The 13,232-nt window shown below is 46.9% G+C and overlaps 1 long non-coding RNA gene across 1 annotated transcript in view; it reads left to right on the plus strand.

Annotated features, from left to right (window-relative positions):
• Positions 1-11,298: 11,298 nt before the first annotated feature.
• Positions 11,299-13,232, plus strand: part of LOC140895310 (uncharacterized) — a 33,405-nt gene continuing 31,471 nt past the window's right edge. Inside the window, exon 1 of the long non-coding RNA XR_012154164.1 lies at positions 11,299-11,495. This is a non-coding gene — a long non-coding RNA (uncharacterized lncRNA). The remainder of the gene's footprint in view (positions 11,496-13,232) is intronic.

Below are 13,232 nucleotides of genomic sequence, written 5' to 3' on the forward strand. Positions count from 1 at the left end.
CTCAGATTACTTCAATCTGGTTACACACAAATCCTTCTGTTAAATAAAAATCCTAGCAAATGCCCTATCACACCCAATGAGTGATGCCAAAGGAGAGTGAATGCTGACCTAGAACAGTGAAGGTTCCTGAGTTATGTAAGAATGCCTTAAGATGCTTTACTGTGATGAAAGAGGACCGACCACTTAGGGCTTTGCTTCCAAATGCAGGTGGACTCCATAATTGTTGCATAGCACCATTGGGCTGAGCTCTGTCAATTGGTAGAGTAGACGCTTGCTGGTGTTGGGTGATGAACACCAAAGGTTTAATTCCGTGCCCGTTATGTGTTGGAAGCAGACCCCAAGGCACCAAATGAGGCATGACACTGCGGATGACTTCAACCATATCCTGCCTTCACTGAGTCTCTAGGATAGGATTCCGATAGGGTACACTGGTGTAAATCCAGAAGAGCGCCAGTCAAGTCCATAGTTAGTGGATTTACACCAACATAACTGAGATCAAATCTGGTCTGCATATATATTTTAGTCCTTTGAACATTATCTTGCACATAACAGGAACTAGGCTTGGGATTTGCCAGGTTAAGCCCCTTCCTCATAAACTTCAACTGCAAATTCTTAACCTTTAAATGATTGGCAGTGCACCACGCTGGAATCAAAGTAACTCAATGTGTTCTGCATTAAAGCTGTGGGGTTTTTTTGTTGTTTTTTGGGTTTTTTTGCAGATACTGTTGCATTAGGCTAGCTGCAATAACTCAGGAAGGTGATTCTTCCATACCTGAATGCTTTGTCCTAGACTGTTTGGGAGAAACCGGAAAATGGGGGGTGATTTACTTTATGAAATATATTTTGGAGAAGAAGGCAAGAGATGCCTCTAAAGAATGAACGCCGCTCCCATTGCTTCATGCTCACCCTACTTAGCACTGTTCAAAGATCTTGTCAGGTGTCATGATACAAGCAATAATCTAGACTGATCAAGCTAGCAGATGTGTCTGCACAGGCCGTGATAAACTTAGTGATATTTGCCCTATGATGGGTGCAGATGACTCCCTTCCAAGCAGTTAGATCATGACTGGGGCACAAGAGGCAGACATGAGAGCTGAAAGAGGGCACTGTCACTCTTACAGGTGATGTGTGGCTTGGAGGGGATGGATCAAAGGGCTAAGTATGAGGTTCAGAATAGCTAGATTCCAAGGAATCGTAGATTTGAATCCTGACTAGGTCAGCCCTGCCTTCCCTTCATCTTTCTGAGGATAGACAGGTAAATTTGAGCCTTTGAGCCCCAGGTAGTATGCTGTGAGAGACTTTCAGGCGAGACCTTTAACTAAAATCTTGAGTGGAAATCATTGGTCCATAGGGTACTCATCAGCACTGGCAAACTCCTTACTGTGCTAACATTCCCAAACCACTGAGTTGCCCGAGTGGTTTTTGCCTGGCTCTGATTCTGAGCCCAAATGTGCTATCCATACCTGCACAGATAGCTGCCAGCCTGCCCTCACATAAAGGAAGAGAAGAGGTAAACACCTTCTGTCCCGCCCCCCCCCCCCCCATGAACCAGATGCTTGCACGTATCTCAAGGGAGTCATAGAGACACAGGGTCATCTTTGCCTCTGTGAGTCCCAGGTGTAGCTCCTGGCTTGTTTGGCTCCCTGGCACAGCAGCTTCTATAGGGGTCATGCCACTAATGACTCCCTCTAACGCCTGCCCTTAGGTTGGGGGCTCCACAGCAAGGAGGCAGAAACCAGCAGAGTTACTGCTGACAGGTGGAGTTTCTTTACCCACTCAAAAGACCGTTTTAAGGAAGAGAAGAATAAGGCTGCAGTGAACAGCCTGCCTTGCCCTGCCCTTGGTCTGCTTCTTGAGCTGTGGAGCCTGACCTCCAAGGAAAGAATTCCATAGACTCAAGGAGCAAAATGGGGAATGATGATGCAGGGTAATCTCCCTGTCCTCCCCTTGACTCTCACAGGTAGAGGGGATGATTTGGCCCACGGTCGGAAGAGTCCCCAGAGATGGACCATGCGACCTATTGCTAACGAAGTCCAGGCTGCTTTGGGAAGCTGGCTGCAATAGTCTTTCCACACTACCTCTCTACTGATGTACTGTCTCCATTACGATCGTGCTGTTGCTTTGCCTGCAATTCACAGGTTCCCAATTGTTCACGCATGCCCATAGGCAAGCCTCTCATTTGAATGACTGGAATACATAGCTGTCTGCAGGCGAGGAGAGTAAGAATAAATGGATCTGACCACGTTCCTTATCTCCATGCTGCAGAAACTTTTGTCAATTTCTGAGAGAGTGGGCAGAAGCAGAATGCTTAACAAGATCATTTGGGGTCATGGTACAATTATTAGATTCTCAATTCTGTGTTACTGTAGATTAGTGTTCAGGCTCCCTAGAGGAAAACCAAATTTGAAATGGCATGCAACAGCCAGACGCCGGACAGGTTAGCGAAAACAGTGCATGAATGGGGTAAAACACGCAGGAGCCCTTTCAAGCAGCTGAGATCTTTTCCAGTGAACCCTAACCATGTTCCTAGTGAGTATTCAGTTAAATTTAGAAACGCCGTATTACAAATGGGGCTTCGTTGAGGAGTTGCAGGGATCAAAGCTACAGTTAGGCGAACTTAATAAAAGCTTCATTTTTCTGAAACACCAATAAAGTCTTGTAACATGACTGGGGAAACTTTGAGATGTATAATAAGGGACTGATATATAGGAGAGACTGATCTTTATCTCCTAGCCCTAGTCACATGCCATGAACAGTATTATGAGAGTAATAGACCTGTCCCATGTTAGATACCACTAGCCACTGACTCTGCTAGGAACCAACGCAACACAAGAAATGGAGAAGCCAAGGAAGGAGGTCAGCTCAGTAACAGGCAAGGGGAACACTTCCATTTCTTTGTCATCTGCTAATAGCTGCTGTCTCAGGGCTTTCTAATCTGATGGCCACAGTTCCTTCTGCAGGGGCCAATTCAAAGGTGGGATCCACCACCAGGTCCTTGTATTTTGATACTCTGGTGTTTGGCATTGTCACTGTTACTGTTCTCAGCATGAGAGCTGCTGTGCCCGAGTTTGAGCTTGGCTTGGTTTATGGACAAAACAAGCAAATTCTGTTCTTCCTTGTACCATGTGCAACCTCTGGGTGTATGTGAAAGACGTGGTTTGGCTCTGGATTCTTATTTGCATCCTACCTACCATTCTTGTCGTCTGTCTCTACCAGAAGAAATAAGGTAGACAAACTACATTTCTAATAAGAAAAGGAGTACTTGTGGCACCTTAGAGACTAACCAATTTATTTGAGCATAAGCTTTCGTGAGCTCACGAAAGCTTATGCTCAAATAAATTGGTTAGTCTCTAAGGTGCCACAAGTACTCCTTTTCTTTTTGCGAATACAGACTAACACAACTGTTACTCTGAAATCTACATTTCTAATGTAAGCTGAGGGTGGGAAAAACCAAAATATTAAGAGAATCATAGAATATCAGGGTTGGAAGGGACCTCAGGAGGTCATCTAGTCCAACCCCCTGCTCAAAGCAGGACCAATCCCCAATTAAATCATCCCAGCCAGGGCTTTGTCAAGCCTGACCTTAAAAACTTCTAAGGAAGGAGATTCTACCACCTCCCTAGGTAACGCATTCCAGTGTTTCACCACCCTCCTAGTGAAAAAGTTTTTCCTAATATCCAACCTAAACCTCCCCCACTGCAACTTGAGACCATTACTCCCTGTCCTGTCCTCTTCTACGACTGAGAATAGTCTAGAACCATCCTCTCAGTGGGATGGGGGGGGCAGTGTGAGAGCCTGAGTGAGTGTCTGATTGGCTGCTAGCCTGCAGGGGGCGGGCAGTAGGGTGTCTGTTTGTTTGGGACAGGGAAGCCTGGCTGTTTAAAAATAGCCAGGGCTTCGCGAACCAGCTGAGCGGCGGAGAACCAGCTGAGCAGCGGGGACAGCAGAGCAGCTCACAGCAGGAGTTTGCCTGGGAGTTCGCCTGGAGGGAGCCCAGTGAGGCTTACGTCTTGCAAACTGCTCTGAGGAAGCTCGTAGTAGGAAGGTGATATGGATGTGGGGGGTGGTTCAGCTGTTGTGACCTGCACTGGATGTGCCATGTTTGTCTTTCTTCCACAGGACAGAAGCGACTTTGTCTGTACAAAGTGCAAGCTGGTCTCCATATTGGAAGAGAAGATTGAAGGTCTGGAGCAACAGATAACAACCCTGCGTTGCATACGGGAAACTGAGGATTTCCTGGACGAAACTCAGGATAGGCTTCTAGGGGCACAAAGCTCTACAGATATAGAGCAGGTTGCACAGAGGAGCCAAGAGGCCAGTGAAGAAGCTTGGCAACATGTGACCTCCAGAAGAGGTAAGCGGAATGTCCGGGTTCCAGTAACACAGGTAACTAACCGCTTTCATGTTCTCTCCACAGGTATCGTTGCGGAGAGTGGACCAGATGATATGTCTGGGGCGAGAAAGCAGAAGGAGACTCCGCTGGTTGGAAGGCATGAGATGCGCTGTCCTGAGGTTGGGGGTTCCACGACCACCACCCCCAAGAGGAGAAGGCGGGTGGTGGTGGTCGGGGACTCTCTCCTCCGGGGGACTGAGTCATCTATCTGCCGCCCTGACCGGGAAAACCGAGAAGTCTGCTGCTTGCCAGGGGCTAAGATTCGCGATGTGACGGAGAGACTGCCGAGACTCATCAAGCCCTCGGATCGCTACCCCTTCCTGCTTCTCCACGTGGGCACCAATGATACTGCCAAGAATGACCTTGAGCGGATCACTGCGGACTATGTGGCTCTAGGAAGAAGAATAAAGGAGTTGGAGGCGCAAGTGGTGTTCTCGTCCATCCTCCCCGTGGAAGGAAAAGGCCTAGGTAGGGAGCGTCGAATCGTGGAAGTCAACGAATGGCTACGCAGGTGGTGTCGGAGAGAAGGCTTTGGTTTCTTTGACCATGGGATGGTGTTCCATGAAGGAGGAGTGCTGGGCAGAGACGGGCTCCATCTTACAAAGAGAGGGAAGAGCATCTTTGCCAGCAGGCTGGCTAACCTAGAGAGGAGGGCTTTAAACTAGGTTCACCGGGGGAAGGAGACCAAAGCCCTGAGGTAAGTGGGAAAGCGGGATACCGGGAGGAAGCACAGGCAGGAATGTCTGTGAGGGGAGGGCTCCTGCCTCATACTGGCAATGAGGGGCGATCAACAGGTTATCTCAAGTGCTTATATACAAATGCACAAAGCCTTGGAAACAAGCAGGGAGAACTGGAGGTCCTGGTGATGTCAAGGAACTATGACGTGATCGGAATAACAGAGACTTGGTGGGATAACTCACATGACTGGAGTACTGTCATGGATGGTTATAAACTGTTCAGGAAGGACAGGCAGGGCAGAAAAGGTGGGGGAGTAGCACTGTATGTAAGGGAGCAGTATGACTGCTCAGAGCTCCGGTATGAAACTGCAGAAAAACCTGAGTGTCTCTGGATTAAGTTTAGAAGTGTGTGCAACAAGAGTGATGTAGTGGTGGGAGTCTGCTATAGACCACCGGACCAGGGGGATGAGGTGGATGAGGCTTTCTTCCGGCAGCTCATGGAAGCTACTAGATCGCATGCCCTGATTCTCATGGGTGACTTTAATTTTCCTGATATCTGCTGGGAGAGCAATACAGCGGTGCATAGACAATCCAGGAAGTTTTTGGAAAGCGTAGGGGACAATTTCCTGGCGCAAGTGCTAGAGGAGCCAACTAGGGGGGGCGCTTTTCTTGATCTGCTGCTCACAAACCGGGTAGAATTAGTGGGGGAAGCAAAAGTGGATGGGAATCTGGGAGGCAGTGACCATGAGTTGGTTGAGTTCAGGATCCTGACGCAGGGAAGAAAGGTAAGCAGCAGGATACGGACCCTGGACTTCAGGAAAGCAGACTTTGACTCCTTCAGGGAACGGATGGCCAGGATCCCCTGGGGGACTAACTTGAAGGGGAAAGGAGTCCAAGAGAGCTGGCTGTATTTCAAGGAATCCCTGTTGAGGTTACAGGGACAAACCATCCCGATGAGTCAAAAGAATAGTAAATATGGCAGGCGACCAGCTTGGCTTAATGGTGAAATCCTAGCGGATCTTAAACATAAAAAAGAAGCTTACAAGAAGTGGAAGGTTGGACATATGACCAGGGAAGAGTATAAAAATATTGCTCGGGCATGTAGGAATGATATCAGGAGGGCCAAATAGCTCCTGGAGCTGCAGCTAGCCAGAGATGTCAAGAGTAACAAGAAGGGTTTCTTCAGGTATGTTGGCAACAAGAAGAAAGCCAAGGAATGTGTGGGCCCCTTACTGAATGAGGGAGGCAACCTAGTGACAGAGGATGTGGAAAAAGCTAATGTACTCAATGCTTTTTTTGCCTCTGTTTTCACTAACAAGGTCAGCTCCCAGACTGCTGCGCTGGGCATCACAAAATGCGGAAGAGATGGCCAGCCCTCTGTGGAGATAGAGGCGGTTAGGGACTATTTAGAAAAGCTGGACGTGCACAAGTCCATGGGGCCGGACGAGTTGCATCCGAGAGTGCTGAAGGAATTGGCGGCTGTGATTGCAGAGCCACTGGCCATTATCTTTGAAAACTCGTGGCGAACCGGGGAAGTCCCGGATGACTGGAAAAAGGCTAATGTAGTGCTAATCTTTAAAAAAGGGAAGAAGGAAGATCCTGGGAACTACAGGCCAGTCAGCCTCACCTCAGTCCCTGGAAAAATCATGGAGCAGGTCCTCAAAGAATCAATCCTGAAGCACTTGCATGAGAGGAAAGTGATCAGGAACAGCCAGCATGGATTCACCAAGGGAAGGTCATGCCTGACTAATCTAATCGCCTTTTATGATGAGATTACTGGTTCTGTGGATGAAGGGAAAGCAGTGGATGTATTGTTTCTTGACTTTAGCAAAGCTTTTGACACGGTCTCCCATAGTATTCTTGTCAGCAAGTTAAGGAAGTATGGGCTGGATGAATGCACTATAAGGTGGGTAGAAAGCTGGCTAAATTGTCGGGCTCAACGGGTAGTGATCAATGGCTCCATGTCTAGTTGGCAGCCGGTATCAAGTGGAGTGCCCCAAGGGTCGGTCCTGGGGCCGGTTTTATTCAATATCTTCATAAATGATCTGGAGGATGGTGTGGATTGCACTCTCAGCAAATTTGCGGATGATACTAAACTGGGAGGAGTGGTAGATACGCTGGAGGGGAGGGATAGGATACAGAAGGACCTAGACCAATTGGAAGATTGGGCCAAAAGGAATCTGATGAGGTTCAATAAGGATAAGTGCAGGGTCCTGCACTTAGGATGGAAGAACCCAATGCACAGCTACAGACTAGGGACCGAATGGCTAGGCAGCAGTTCTGCGGAAAAGGACCTAGGGGTGACAGTGGACGAGAAGCTGGATATGAGTCAGCAGTGTGCCCTTGTTGCCAAGAAGGCCAATGGCATTTTGGGATGTATAAGTAGGGGCATAGCGAGCAGATCGATCACTACCCATTGAGCCCGACAATCTAGCCAACTTTCTACCCACCTTATAGTGCATTCATCCAGCCCATACTTCTTTAACTTGCTGACAAGAATACTGTGGGAGACCGTGTCAAAAGCTTTGCTAAAGTCAAGAAACAATACATCCACTGCTTTCCCTTCATCCACAGAACCAGTAATCTCATCATAGAAGGTGATTAGATTAGTCAGGCATGACCTTCCCTTGGTGAATCCATGCTGACTGTTCCTGATCACTTTCCTCTCATGTAAGTGCTTCAGGATTGATTCAGAATCATTCAGACCATCTTTTGCACATCAGAACAGGGTACTAATCCAAATCATTTCCCCTTTTCAATTAAATAATTTTGAAAAGGGGGGTGGGGGAGATGTCTCTGCAAGTGGGATTTTTAGTCTAGTGGTTGGCAGCAGGCAGGATCAAACCTGGGACCGTTGGAGCTCAATGCATCAGCCTCTGCCCCCTGAGCTAAAAGATAATTTTCTTAACCCAGCCTGTAACAGGCTCCTCAATCTCTTTACTGCTCTAGTGGTGGCTAGCCTAGGTATGTGCCACTCCAAGCAAGCATGGGTTATGCTCCCCAGACCCAACCTAAGAGAACAACTTGTACCTCTGCCAGCAGATACTGAAATTAGATACTACTTTGTGGCAGCAGAATTGTTGCAGCTGTTGTTGAGGCTCAGCATTGTGCTGGCAAGCTTGCAACTTTCTATGCAACAGATGTATATGACTGTAAGCTTTCTAGAAACAGCAGCAATAAAAAGCCAAACTGTTTTAGGAATATATGCAGATATTTGACGTGGGTTTTTCTGCAGCAATAATCCCCTTTGGCAACTGTTGGTGTGAAACATAAAAGGATCTCTTAAAGATGCAGCCACCCTTGCTGGAAGTGGGCAAGCAATAAGCAGACTGCATATACAATGGAGCGTTGCTGCTGTAGCAGGATTTGTGACTCTTATTAATCTTGCATGAGAACAGTGGCAGATCGCTTCTGCTAAGCATCCAGACTCTCTTTTCTGTTAATGTGGACGAGGGAGGTAAGCAGCAAGGTTCTCAGCTGTGCTCCTGCTGGGTTTTTTTTTTAATCAGGCCTCTGGCATGAAGTGGCTGTACCTTTCTGTAGTGGGCTGGGGGTGGCCATAGCAGCAAGTGTCCCAGACATAGTACTGGGCTTCCCTGCCATAGGTAGATGGTGCCAAACCAACCTGATCTCCTTCTTTGAGAAAGTAAGAGATTCTTTAGACAAAGAAAACACAGTGGATCTAATTTACCTAGATTTCAGGAAGGCGTTTGATACCGTGCCACATGGGGAATTATTAGTTAAATTGGAAAAGATGGGGATCAATATGAACGTTGAAAGGTGGATAAGGTTAAGCCTAGCTCAAAGAAGGTTGAGGGGAGATATGATTGTTCTCTATAAATATATCAGAGGGATAAATACCGGAGAGGAATTATTTGAGCTCAGTACCAATGTGGACACAAGAACAAATGGATATAAATTGGCCACCAGGAAGTTTAGACTTGAAATTAGATGAAGGTTTCTAACTATCAGAGGAGAGAAGTTTTGGAATAGCCTTCCAAGGGAAGCAATGGGGGCAAAAGATCTATCTGGCTTTAAGATTATCCTCGATAAGTTTATGGAGGAGATGGTATGATGGGATACCAATTAATTACCAAAATCATGTTCTTTAATTATTCAAGGTAAATAGGCCTAATGGCCTGTGATGGGATGTTAGATGGGGTGGGATCTGAGTTACGCAGGAAAAATGTTTCTGTAGTATCTGGCTGGTGAGTCTTGCCCATATGCTCAGGGTTCAGCTGATCGCCATATTTGGGGTCGGGAAGGAATTTTCCTCCAGGGCAGATTGGCAGAGGCCCTGGAGGTTTTTCGCCTTCCTCTGTAGGGTCACTTGCTGGAGGATTCTCTGCTTCTTGAAGTCTTTAAACCACAGTTTGAGGACTTCAATAGCTCAGACATAGGTGAGGTTTTCCTCAGGAGTGGGTGGGTGAGATTCTGTGGCCTGCGTTGTGCAGGAGGCCAAACTAGATGATCATAATGGCCCCTTCTGACTTTAGTATCTATGAGTGAGGCAGGAGTGTTGCTTTCCTCCAGAGACCAGAGTGGCAGCTGTATGACCTGAAAGTCTGGGACCGAAAGATAGCTTAAAGCCAATTTTGCAGTCTCGCCTTGAGCAGTACTAAATGCAGCTCCAGCGCGGCTTAAGACAGTGGTCACCAACCTGTAGATTGTGATCAACTGGTCGATCCTGGAGCCTCTGACAGTTGATCGCAAAAAGAAAAGGAGGACTTGTGGCACCTTAGAGACTAACCAATTTATTTGAGCATGAGCTTTCGTGAGCTACAGCTCACTTCATCGGATGCATACTGTGGAAATTGCAGCAGACTTTATATATACACAGAGAATATGAAACAATACCTCCTCCCACCCCACTGTCCTGCTGGTAATAGCTTATCTAAAGTGATCATCAAGTTGGGCCATTTCCAGCACAAATCCAGGTTTTCTCACCCTCCCCCACCCCCCCCCCCCACACAAACTTACTCTCCTGCTGTCCCACCTTGATTATCATGCACATTGTAGGGAGAATGGTCACTTTGGATGAGCTATTACTAGCAGGATAGTGAGTTTGTGTGTGTGGTTTTTGGGAGGGGGTGAGAGAACCTGGATTTGTGCAGGAAATGGCCCAACTTGATTATCATGCACATTGTGTAGAGAGTTGTCACTTTGGATGGGCTATCACCAGCAGGAGAGTGAATTTGTGGGGGGGGGGGGGGGCGGAGGGTGAGAAAACCTGGATTTGTGCTGGAAATGGCCCAACTTGATGATCACTTTAGATAAGCTATTACCAGCTGGACAGTGGGGTGGGAGGAGGTATTGTTTCATATTCTCTGCGTGTATATAAAGTCTGCTGCAGTTTCCACGGTATGCATCCGATGAAGTGAGCTGTAGCTCACGAAAGCTCATGCTCAAATAAATTGGTTAGTCTCTAAGGTGCCACAAGTACTCCTTTTCTTTTTGCGAATAGACTAACACGGCTGCTACTCTGAAACCTGACAGTTGATCGTGATCTCTGGCCGCTAAAAGTCCAGTGGGGCTAAGGCAGGTTTCCCTGCTTGCCCTGACCCCACGCTGCTTCTGGAAGTGGCCAGCACACACCTGGTGGTGCAGGGGTCTCTGTGTGTGATGCTCATGCCTGCAAGCACCGCCCCTGCAGCTCCCACTGCTGGGAATGGGGAACTGCGGCCAATGGGAACTGTGGAGGTGATGCTTGCAGGCAGGAGCAGTGTGCAGAGCCACATGTTCCCTCAGGGGAGTGGTGGGAGCGGCATGGTGCTGGGGCAGGGAGACAGCCAACCTGCCTTAGCTCCACTGTGCCACCAACTGGGAGCCACCTGAGATAAGTGCCGCCCAACGGGAGCCCACACCCCTCCTGCACCCCAGCCCTGAGCTCCCTCCCTGGAGCCTGCACCCTGAATCCCCTGCCCCAGCTCAGAGCCCCCTCTTACACCCCAACCTCTTGCCCCAGACTCAGCCTGGAGCTCTCTCCCACACTCTGAATGCCTTGGCCCCACCCCAGAGCCCGCACCCCCTCCTGAACCCCAGTCCCAGCCCGGACGTGGGGGGGAAGGGGATGGAGTGAGCAGGGCAGGGCCTCGGGGAAGGGGCGGCATAGATCCTGGGTTGTACTTAAATTCAAAAAGTGATCTTGTGCAATAAAAGGTTGGAGATCACTGGTCTAAGGGGTGTTAAGTATGTACATGCTAAAGATATTTTACTCTTTCAGGTTGATCATACATTCATTGAAGTCACCAGAAGAACCACAGATGGGAGTAGAATCTGGCTCTGCATGACTAGAGACAATTTTACAAGATGTAAAAGTTCTCTGTGGTGTTTGGTCCCAGGAAATAAGAAAAAGTGGACAAATGAGAGTTAGATTGTTCATGCATACTGAATACACATGCTGTTAGGAGACCGTATACAATTAAGTAAGCAATTCAGGGGTGCATTAGAAGTTATGAGCCATAAAACTAGCATCCCTGTTGAGTCCCTTTTTGCATATCTAGCAGAGTAATGGATTTAAGTTTCCAGGCTTGTCTTTTGACAGTGTTGTGCAGGTTTCCTTTGAGGATGACTACCGTGAGATCAGATATGTAGCAATCGCTTTGTGACCTACGTTTAACAATCTGTCCCAACATGTATTTAGCTCGGACACTCCGATTTCCTTCCCCACACATGAAGAAGAGCTCTGCTTAGCGCAAAAGCTTGTACCTTCCACAACAGAAATTGATCCAATAAAAGATATCTTCCCCAACTCTCTCTCTCTCAATGTCTTGGCCTTTAAGAAAAGGGTGCTGGATATCTTGCATATTGAAGTCAACAGTTTTGCCAGATTTGGGCAGCTGAATCCGTGTTTAGGCTCATGAATGTTGTCCTTATTTTTCCAAGCTGAAAGCTGGTAGCTCCCAGTGCAATTGGTGCAGACCCTCTGAAAATGAGGCCATTTGTTCAGGTACCTAACAATGAATGTAGGTGCCTGGCATTAGGTACCAAAGTTTGACTTTGGCTTAACTTATTGTCCATTTCTGTGATAGGTAACACTTACATGCTCTTGGTCATACAGCAAACATTCTTTATATGGTAGTGCAGCTTCTTGGTTACAGAGCTGTTAGTGGTAATGAGATGAACCAGCGTGGGAATTACTGTCCTTATTAGACATGGATGAGCTGATGGTAATGTTCACAGAAAAGCTGTTGCCCTCATTCTAACAAATAATTCCTATAGCCAGCTGGGCTTCTTCCTCCCTAAATCTCTTCCCCCAAATCCCTACATTTTATTCCAAAGGGATGTAATTGGGCACAAGAATGTGATATGATAAAGCCTTACATTTTTTTAAATTGAACAACCAGAATATATGCTGGGCCAAAGCCAAAGCATAGTTCCATTGAAAATAATGGGGGCATACTGACAACAGCAGAAGATCTGGCCTTGTGTTGCTAATTATAGTAGCTCTCAGTCATTTATTTTTAATAAGTGAAGGGAGAAGCATAGACTTCATTAAAGCTTTTCTGACACACAGACATTGAGTCTCTAATCTCAGTAACATTGTAAATCCAGATTCTCAATAGTCTAAATGAGATCAGGTTCTAGCCTACTGTCTGCAGCTCTAAAGCTGTACGTACTTAATGCCATGTTCACTGCCTATTACTTATCCTTCAGGCAACAGGAAAACAAGCAGGCCCTGAGCTGGATCTGTTTTCTTTATATTTTTTTTTTAACTGTTTTCCCCAACATGTTAAACAGAGTTCTCAGAATTTCTTTATTCTGCACAAGCTAGAATTCTTGTCACTGTATGCAAAGTGCTAGCTCCCTGTATATGATGCGTAATATAATTTTAGCTGAATTTCACCACTTTCTCTCTACAAATTGTGTAGAGATCACACTTTTCTTAAGTGTTCCGCATAACACATACCTTTAGGAGGTTACTTTTTAAAATCTAGCTTCTTTTGGGTTTCAGAGTAACAGCCGTGTTAGTCTGTATTCGCAAAAAGAAAAGGAGGACTTGTGGCACCTTAGAGACTAACCAATTTATTTGAGCATGAGCTTTCGTGAGCTACAGCTCACTTCATCGGATGCATACTGTGGAAAGTGTAGAAGATCGTTTTATATACACACAAAGCATGAAAAAATATTACCAGCAGGAGAGTAAGGTGGGAGGAGGTATT

Source organism: Lepidochelys kempii, chromosome 11, assembly GCF_965140265.1.
Source record: "Lepidochelys kempii isolate rLepKem1 chromosome 11, rLepKem1.hap2, whole genome shotgun sequence".
Taxonomy (NCBI): domain Eukaryota; kingdom Metazoa; phylum Chordata; order Testudines; family Cheloniidae; genus Lepidochelys; species Lepidochelys kempii.